The sequence below is a fragment of the Mesoplodon mirus genome (assembly GCF_964341445.2).
Source record: "Mesoplodon mirus genome assembly, chromosome: 14".
In the NCBI taxonomy this organism is placed as follows: Eukaryota; Metazoa; Chordata; class Mammalia; order Artiodactyla; family Ziphiidae; genus Mesoplodon; species Mesoplodon mirus.
Window position 1 is genome coordinate 39449436 of NC_138990.1, and position 10535 is coordinate 39459970.

Here is a 10535-nt window from a genome sequence, read left to right on the forward strand (position 1 = left end):
CGCGCGAGTTTTGCGCGTAGCTCAATTATGGGGCCGGCCAGGGGCGGTGCCCGAGGGAAAGGGGGCGGAGCTAATCCCTGCTCTGGGGCCTTCCCGGCTAAGGGAATCGGGGGTTTACTGGAGGGGGTAAGGGTTAGCTTTCCACTCTCACTCACTCTGACGCCTGTTTGGTGGGAGCAAAGAAATACCATCCAGCCCTGCCAAAGGCAAGTGTGAAGCAAAAGGGTTGACGAAAATGGAAGCAAAAGGGTTGACGAAAATGAAAGCAAAGTAAAGCGGAAGAACTGCTTAGCTGCTGAGTGTTTACAGGTAGAGTGATTTTTATAGGCAAAAATTGTGAAACACGATGCAATGGACTAAAAGATTCCCGGGTGTTTTCAAGGAAAAACCAGCCATAGTCTGGCTCACCTTTCAGGGTATTCTGAATCTATAGGAGCTCTCCATCTTTCCTTGTGGAGCTAGGTGTGGACAAAGAACGTAACCTGCTATTTCAATAAACAAAGGCTATTGTGGCCGTGGAGCCAGTCAGCCTCTGCAGCCACCACAGGTGGTGCATCCTGAGGGGATTCAGGATGGAGAAAAATAGGCTACTGGCCCTAGATGGTTATGGTGCAGATCAAAGGAATAATTTTAATGAGCCCAGACTCTTGCGTCTTCCCATACGTGGAAGAACACTAAATTCATTGACCTGAGATATCTGGTTGTCTTTAATTAACAGTAATCATTTGATATTCTGACTACCTGGAATTTTTTTTGAAAAAACTCCTGTATCTCCTGGCCCCTCTGTTACCTTTTTGAAACAGGCCTTCAGAGCTATCTGAGAGGATGTCTCCTGGGTTTAAACCCTCAATAAGTGCGACAAATAAAACATAATTCTCAACTTACAGCTTGTGTGTATTTTTTTCAGTCAACATCTATTCAACTCTAAATGTAGGTAACAGATAGCAAGAGGAAGTACCGTGTCCACTGAACTTCATATTGAATCCCCCTCCTTGGAAAAAGCCATTTTGCAGCTATTTGTAAATTCATTTCCCAATCCTGATTTGAACAATGTAAGTGGATATATTACAATGTGCTTTAAACCGGTTCTAAGATTTTACTGGTCCCGTCGTTAATTAATGGGTAAACAAAATCTTTGACCATGTTCATTTTGTATTTGTATGAGACATGACTTTTACCTTTTTAAGAAAATATATCGTTTCACTCTTTGGAAAGTACGCTTCCTTTTAGGGAACAGAAATGCCTTCCCCTTTGCCATTCTTCGCTGAAAACCACAGTGAATTCAGTGTAAAGTTTATTACATTGGTATGGCTTCAATGAACACTGCCTGAAATTATATATTGATTTGTTGATTATTTATCTCCCCCACTAAAATATAAATTCTAGAAGAGCAGAGACTTTGTTTACTTCTGCAACACTGAAGGAATTGTCTGTGGACAATTATCCTGGTTTGGGTAATACTCTCAAACTATCTAGGAGGCCATGGTTAAGCCAAGCTACACTGAAGAATGGAATGGGGTGGTAGAAGTTTAACTCAGAATGAATTATGATGTTTCTCCACTTGGTAGGGAGAAGACTAATAATACCCACACACACACCAAAAAAAAAAAAATTTCCATAGCCTTTACTGTGTTCTATGCATGAACTCCATCACTTTATTTTGAATCATTTCATCCTTAAAACAACTCTATAAGGCAGCCACTTTTACATAATTTAACTCCACAAAGGAGTTAAATTACATGTCCAAAGTTAGAAGGCCAGTATGTGTCAGAACTTAGATTAAAACCTACCACACCGGTGGTTTCCAATCTTGTGGCACACTAGAATCACCTAAGGATCTTTAGAAACCACTGCTACCTAGCTACTACCCCCAGACATTATGATTTAATTGTTATGGGGTCAGACCTGGGCCTTAAAACTCTCCAGGTGATTTTTTTTTTCCACTGAAGAATTTACTGGGGCTCTTTGACCTGTGAATATGAGAAGTCTGAGCTTACAGAGCAATATGGGGTTTCCTAGCTCACTGAGCATGAGCTTTCCTACACAGTCATCAGGATGTACAGGACTGGGGGTGATGACCAACACTGGACAGATGTGGACCCCCTGCCCAGGTGCAGTTGCCTCTCCCTGCTCTATCTGCCCAACCAGCTATCCCTGGGGCAGAAGACAGCTCTGTGTGCCTCCAGTCATGCTGGAGGCTAACTCTGGGTCTGTCCAGGTATGTCTGTGTGTCCTCTGGGACCTGCCAATTGGTAATAACATCTTCCCTGTCCATGCCTTGTTTGCAGTCACCAGCCCTACCTTGGGGTAGCACAAGAATGGACTTGCCTTTTAGAGTGAAGATGACAGAACCAGCTAAAAGTTCTTTTTTTTAAATTTTTTAAAATTGGGGTATAGTTGTTTTACAATGTTGTGTTAGTTTCTACTGTACAGTGAAGTGAATCAGCTATATGTACACATATATCCCCTCTTTTTTGGATTTCCTTCCCATTCAGGTCACCACAAAAGCTCTCCAGGGGATTCTAATGACCAGCATTATGTTATTCTGTCTTGATATAAAATGTGGCAGACAAAAATAAATACAATACAATCAAACAAAAATAATAAGATAGAATAGAAAGATAAGATGGGGGAAAGTTACCTGGTTTATCTAGATGAGCCAAAATCAATCCATATTCTAAATTAAATATATTTAACAAGGCATCACATCAGCTCTTAAGGTCTGCTTTCCCTGTGCTAGGACTCTGTGTAATGGACCATGAGATGGTGGCTAAGTGTCAATCACCAGAGAACATACATACTGTTGATTAAGGGGGAAAAATATGATTATGGAAGTTTTGTCTGAATAATTTTAATCTAATATGCAAACCATTTTGGAGGAGAAAATAATTTTAAGGTATTATTAGCAGCTTATCTTTTTTTTGGTTATTTCTGAGAGAAAATCATATAGAAACATCCACAATAAAAGAAATTGGGGCAAATTTGGAGCTCTTCAAACAGCAAAGTTTAACCTACTTTTCTCTTTTAAATAATGGCTTCAGCTTATTCACATGCCTTTAGCACATTTTTCTTTTGAGTTTTGCAATTTATTTATTGAAACCTCATACATACATTGTTTGGCTGTAGAATTCTAAAATCATATTTTTTTCCAAAAACGTTTTTATCCCATATCACAGAGTAATGATTTATAGCAAAGGAACACATAAGTCACTCAATTTGCTTCTCAGTGTGTTATACAGAATTATTTGCTCATTTGGTAAACATTACCTCATCTACTTCTTCACCTTCTTCATCATAATCATCATCATCATCTTCAGTAGCTTCTCCAGTAAAGTATAACACTGATTTTAGGATTATACGCTCACGTAAAAAGTGACCAAATTCAAAGTCCGCAGCAAGGATAGCTTCAGCAGCAGCATCCAGATCTCCACTCTCAGGAACTTCAGGAGGAGCAGAAAAATTAAAGAGTCATTAGAAACTTTTGGTCACAGTACGAACTGTTCCACATCCCTTGTGTTTCTGCTTCTTCTTAATGGTTTTCAAAGTGACATTCTTCCCTTTTTTCCTGTCTGTCTGGCACCCTGTACAACCCATAATTTCTGGTCCATCAAAAGAAAAAGGATCAGAATCCTCTGGTTCTGACCTCATCCTATATGTCTTTGTCAACGCTTCATTTGTGAATTACTCATTGGGTTCAAAGTGAAATTCTAAGACAAAACTCATAGGCTGACCAGCATCTGAGAACTTCACTTTAATATCTTTCAAGTGCTTCAGAATAGTTCATCATGTTCCTGAACCATATCACTGAGCAAGTCACCATTCTTAAAAACGGTCAACCAAAAGCCAGGAATTCCCTTGGGGTCTTCTTTTTCTTTATCCTTTTTCTCATCTTCAATCTTGGCCTTTTCTTTTAGCTTCTCTGAAATTTCATCTTCCTCATCTGGTTTCCATTCACTTTCTTCTTCTGTAGGTTCATAAATGGCATTAATGATCTCAAATCTCTTATCAAATAGAGGCTGATAGAGAACAGCATACTTTTTTTTAACATCTTTATTGCAGTATAATTGCTTTACAATGGTGTGTTAATTTCTGCTGTATAACAAAGTGAATCAGCTATGCATTTACACATATCCCCATATCTCCTCCCTCTTGCGTCTCCCTCCCACCCTCCCTATCCCACCCTTCTAGGTGGACACAGAGCACCGAGCTGATCTCCCTGTGCTATGCGGCGGCTTCCCACTAGTTATCCATTTTACATTTGACAGTGTATATATGTCCATGAGAACAGCATACTTTCTTTCAAGATCATGAACTTCCTCATAGAACTTGGCTTCTATCTGTGCCCATTTAACCTGAAGGTTTTTGAGAGCATTCACGCTTCTTTTAACTACCCTAGGCAAATTTTCAATGTATCCTGTTGGTGTTTCTACCAGACCATCAGGTCTTTCTTGAAGCGCTGCAAGAATCTGAGGATTTTGCATCATCTGAACAGTCAGCTGACTCGCTTTGATTTTTTGTTTCTTCACCAGTTTCTTCTACTTCTTCAACATCATCCAAATCTTGACCAAGTTCAGACTGTTCTTTGTTGTTGATGTCTGCCATACTGTATGAACGCCAAAAATCTCGTCCCCCTTGCGTGGAACCGGGAAGGGTGAGGGCCAGGGGGCAGCCATCTGGTCCCGGCTCGCAGCATCCTGACGGCGAGCGCTCCTTAGTCCCCGACCCTGTCACGGCCTGATTCCTGCAGCTCTCCGGTCCCCGGTAACCATTTTCTCTCCCCGCCCATTTCTTCCCCCTCAGAACAACAGTTCTTTCCCCTGACGTGACTTTAGCACATCTTTATTGATATACCATGTGACGGGGATACGAGAATGAACAAGACAAACAATGTGCCTTCCCCCGTAGTTTTTCACGGTCTGGAGGGGAAAAGATAGATAGTCGGTCATCATGGTCACTATGGTAGACACGCTGTCTGCTATCACAGGTAATAAAGGGTGTTATGGGAGCACGGAACAAGAACACCTAACCCATCAGGATAGGTTTCCCAGGGGAAGTGATATCTAAGCTGATGGTAGAAGGAAACTAGGCTGGGGACAGAGAAAGCCAGAACCAAGTCAGAGGCAACGCTATGGAAAAAGTGTAGTGGAGAGAGTAGGGGATGTTTGTGTAGCACAAACGGTGTCTGCCCTGCCAGGGGCTACATTACCTAGCATCCGTTTTCCAGCATCCCTTCTATCAAGGTGGCTGTCTGAATAGTTATTACCAATGGAATATGAGCAGAAATGACATGAGTCAAACAGGACCAGGGCTTTTAAGAAGGGTGGGATAGTTCCCCCCATAATATCTTTGCTCTCCTTTTCCCTCTTTCTCCACTGGCTGAATTCAGAGAACTCTGAGGCCCTGGGGCACGGCAGAGTCACCAGATAGAGCCTGCGCACTTGAATCGCCAAATAAGGGGAAGCCACAAGATGACACTGGATGGTAACACAAATAAGAAGTAAATGTTAATGGGATAAATCGATACTGTTTGGGGGTTTGTTTTTTATAGCAGCTAGCATATCCCAATCTGAAAGAAATTTAGTACAATTAGAGAAACGTGGGGTTGGGAGAGGAATGGGAAGAGAAGGGTAAGAGCTGAGGTCAGACAGGAAAGTTTGAACCAGATCAAGAAGACCTGAAAAGTGTCGGGGAAAGTTGGGAAAGGTTTTGGCATGGACCCAAATGCCAACTGGGGACACTGTCTAACTCACCTTTCTGGATTATCTGATTCTAAAGTCTCTGTGCTTTTCTTTGTCTTTGGAGCTATTTAAAACTCATAAATTATAGATAACTGTTAGTTATTTTTATTCAGTAGATATGATTGACAGAGTTGATGACAGAAGGGATGAGACTGGGAAGCAGAGAGAGGAGTCAAACATGGCTTCTCGAGTTCTGGCTTGAGCAACTGATTAGGTGCATACTAGCTGGGGTCTGGGAGTGGAAGACATGGTATAACTAGGGAATAGGCATGTTGAATTTGTTCTGGTTAAAGGCTCTCCAAGAGACTTGTCAACTTAGCAACAGGATAAGTGGGCTTAAAGCTCAAGAGTGAGATCTGAGCTGGTGATATTTATGGGAGAGTCATTTTGTAAATGTCACAATTGGGAGAAGGTAAAATGAGAAAAGAAAAGGGTCTGACACAGAACCCTGAAAAACACCAACCTTTATGGGATGGACAGTGTCAGAGAGAACTTCAGAGGAGAATGAGGTGGAGCTGCTAGAGAATACACAGAAAACAAGAGGAGGTGGTTAATTGGAAGCCAGGAAAGAATTTCTAGCGCTAAGAACAATTAACGTATAAAATGCTGTAAGAGGTGAGATGGAGACTGAAAATGCTCGTTGAAATGAACAAGATCTTGGATGTCTAGTCAAGAGCAATTTTAGTGGAGAGGTAAGGTCTGAAGCCAAGCTGCAGTTGACTGAAGAGTGAGAAGTTAGAGAGAAAGTGGAGACAATGAGGAGAGACCACATTCTCAGGACGTTTTGTCAAGGAAGGGGGTAAAGGATGAGAGCTGGAGGGAATTCGAGTCCAGAAATTTTGTTTTATTTTTCTTTTCCTTTAACATGATGGAAACTTGACTATGCTGATGGGAAGGTGCCAGTAGAGAGGGAGAGATTACAGACAAAAAAGAGAGAGAATACTTTCGAAAGAGTTTAAAGGAGACCTACATCAATGGGAAGACATCCTTGTTAGTGGATTAGAAAATGATATTGTTGAAATGGAAATACTCCCCAAATTGATGTACAGATTCAGTGCCATTCCAATCTAAATCCCACCTGTGTTTTTCTAGAGAGATTGGCAGGCTAATTCTAAAATGCGTATAGAACTGCAAGGGGGGAGGGATAAATTGGGAGATTGAGATTGACATATACATACTACTCTATATAAAATAGATGACCAGTAAGGACCTACTCTACAGCACAGGGAACTCTACTCAGTATTCTGTAATGGCCTATATGGGAAAGGAATCTAAAAAAGAGTGGATATAGGTATATGTATAACTGATTCACTTTGCTGTATACCTGAAACTAACACAATATTGTAAATCAACTATATTCCAATAAAAATTATTTTTTAAAAAAGAAAGAAAAAAAATGAAAGGGACTCAGAATAGCCAAAACATTCTTGCAGAAGAGCAGGGTTAGTGGACTTCCAGTTTTCACATTTTACAACAAAGCTATATAGTCAGGGGGGTGTGGCGCTGGTATAAGGCTAGACATGTGGATCAACAGAATAGAATTGCGAGGTCAGAAGTAAACCTTTATATTTATGGTCAATTGATCTTTGATAAAGAAGCCAAGATTTTTTATTTATTTATTTTTTTGGCCGCACCATGCAGCTTGTGGGGACCCCGACCAGGGATTGAACCTGCATCCTCGGCAGTGAAAGCAAAGCGCAGAGTCCTAACCACTGGACCTCCAGGGAACTCCCAAGAAGCCAAGATATTTCAATGGGTTAAAAGAGTTTTTTGAACAAGTAGTACAGGAACAACTGGACATCTACATGCAAAACTATGAAGTTGGACTTCTGCCTCATACCATACACAGAAATTAAATCAAAATTGATAAACTCTTGAGTCTGTTAAAGAGAAAACTGGCAAATTAGAAGACTGCAATGATAAATTGAACCAGTACCCAGGACAAAAGAGAGAAAAAATAAGCAGTGATGACATGGAAGCAGATTAACAAGATAAAGGAGCAGATTCCAATTCCTAGAAAATGGACTATAAAACGGAGACGATAATAATACTTTTCTGGTGGGTACTGTGAGGATTTCATGAGTTTATTCACATGAAGGCTTTCAACAGGGCCTAGTGTCAGCATTCAATAAATATTAGTTATAATTGATTTGAAATTTATTTGTGTAAGTAGTATGAGGTAGAAAACTAATGATATTTTTAATATACACTGTTTAAATTATATTAGCGCCGGAAAAAGATTTCTTACATCTGCTCTAAGCTTCCCGGCAGATTTTTATTTTTTTTTCTTGTTTTAATATTTCCCTACAGATTTTTATAATCCCATTTCTACCTCATCCCTACTCCCACCCCAACTAATATTATTTCATTGCATGTTATTTTTTAACATCTTTATTGGAGTATAATTGCTTTACAATGTTGTGTTAGTTTCTGCTGTATAACAAACTGAATCAGCTGTATGCATACATATATCCCCACATCCCTTCCCTCTTGCATCTCCCTCCCACCCTCCCTATCCCACCCCTCTAGGTGGTCACAAAGCACGGAGCTGATCTCCCTGTGTTATGCAGCTGCTTCCCACTAGCTATCTACTTTACATTTGGTAGTGTATATATGTCCATGCCACTCTCTCTCTTTGTCACAGCTTACCCTTCCTCCTCCCCATGTCCTCAAGTCCATTCTCTATGTCTGTGTCATTATTCCTGTCCTGCCCCTAGGTTCATCAGAACCATTTTTCTTTTTTAAGATTCCATATATATGTGTTAGCATATGGTGTTTGTTTTTCTCTTTCTGACTTCACTCTGTATGACAGATTCTAGGTCCATCCACCTCACTACAAATAACTCAATTTCGTTTCTTTTTAGGGCTGAGTAATATTCCATTGCATATATGTGCCACATCTTCTTTATCCATTCATCTGTCAATGGACACTTAGGTTGCTTCCATGTCCTGACTATTATAAACAGTGCTGCAATGAACATTGTGGTGCATGATGCTTTTTGAATTATGGTTTGCTTAGGATATATGCCCAGTAGTGGGATTGCTGGGTCATATGGTAGTTCTATTTTTAGTATTTTAAGGGACCTCCCTACTGTTCTCCATAGTGGCTGTATCAATTTACATCCCCATCAACAGTGTAAGAGGGTTCCCCTTTCTCCACACCCTCTCCAGCATTTATTGTTTATAGATATTTTGATGATGGCCATTCTGACTGGTGTGAGGTGATACCTCATTGTAGTTTTGAGTTGTATTTCTCTAATGATTAGTGATGTTGAGCATCCTTTCATGTGTTTGTTGGCCATCTGTATATCTTCTTTGGAGAAATGTCTTTTTAGGTCTTCTGACCATTTTTGGATTGGGTTGTTTGTTTTTTTGATGTTGAGCTGCATGAGCTGCATTAGCTGCTTGTATATTTTGGAGATTAATCCTTTGTCAGTTACTTCATTTGCAAATATTTTCTCCCATTCTGAGGGTTGTCTTTTTTATGATTTCCTTTGCTGTGCAAAAGCTTTCACGTTTCATTAGGTCCCATTTGTTTATTTTTGTTTTTATTTCCATTTCTCTAGGAAGTGGGTCAAAAAGGATCTTGCTGTAATTTATGTCATAGAGTGTTCTGCCTATGTTCTCCTCCAAAAACATGAATGCTGAACGTGGCTTTCCTGTCATGCTGGTGCCCTCCTTCTTCAGGTGCTTCACCAGGCCCATCACCAGCCTTCCTACCCTCTGTCATTGGCAACAGGCCCAGCCAGTGGCTGCCAACAGTAGAGAGGAAGGGGAGGGATATGGGCATTGAACAGCCATCCTCCCCGACCGGCCCAGCCCACCGGGATCTACTCCTCCTCTGAGCTCCCCTGCCTTGACCACCGTGGCCAGGGCTGCCATGACGCACAACTCCAGAGGGCGCCACTCACTTGCAGACCCAGGCTGGTTTTGTTCAGTATCTGTGTATGAGTTTGTCTTACCACCTCGGCTAGACAGCTCCTGGTAGTCCAGGACAGATTTGTAAATCTTTTTATACACCAAACCACCTAGCGCTAAGCCCAGCCCAATAAATATTTGCTGATGGATGGGCAATCCAGACAAGGGGTCACTGACCCCGAATCACAGATAAATGCACGGTTTAGTCTTGTAAGAGCATCTATTTTAGAGCTCTGCAAACCCGATTCTGCCCAGCTTTGGCATCTGGTACAGATATTAGTCATTCAGAAATATGACCTTTCCTGACACAGGGTGTCTCCGAGCAGGAGTGTGACTTGACGCACAGCAGCTTTCTGCCCGTGCTAAGGTCAGTTTCCTCTTCCCTAAAAGGGTTCAGTTTTGAGCAGGGATTTCACGAGCCACAGGGACAGCTGACGCACTCTGCAAAGCTCTGAGTGGGGTTTGGATTAGTCATGGTCATAACCACTGTTTATGCAACCTCGGAGCAGGCCCAGGCTCACATTTCTCCCAGAGGCCCATGGTATTTCTCCCTGTGATTTTTTTCTCTATTTTTTTGAAGCATGGAACCTCAAAACCATACTTGAATACTTGACTTCTAATGTAAGAGTTTGAGCAGCTAAATGATACCTTATTGGGCCCTTTCAAGCCTTCCCACCTTCCATCGGGCAACGAACACTCAGTAAAAACACTTTCAGACACTTTCACAGCACTGTCTGTGTGCTGGGCTGCCCTGCTGGAATCAGTTGTAAGTGGGTGAAAAACAATGGGAAAAACAAACAAACAGAAGCAAAGATGCTGAACTGAGAATTAGAGGGCCGGCGTTTTAGTCAGTAGCTTGTTGCACGGCCTTGAGCCGAT

General features: G+C 41.3%; 1 pseudogene across 1 annotated transcript; it reads right to left on the reverse strand.

Annotated features, from left to right (window-relative positions):
- Positions 1 to 3105: 3105 nt before the first annotated feature.
- LOC309815824 (nucleosome assembly protein 1-like 1) lies at positions 3106 to 4602 on the reverse strand (annotated as a pseudogene). Its single transcript has 2 exons — positions 4293 to 4602; positions 3106 to 4034 (listed from the first exon to the last, which is right to left on the reverse strand). The product of its transcript is annotated as a nucleosome assembly protein 1-like 1 (transcript).
- Positions 4603 to 10535: the final 5933 nt, after the last annotated feature.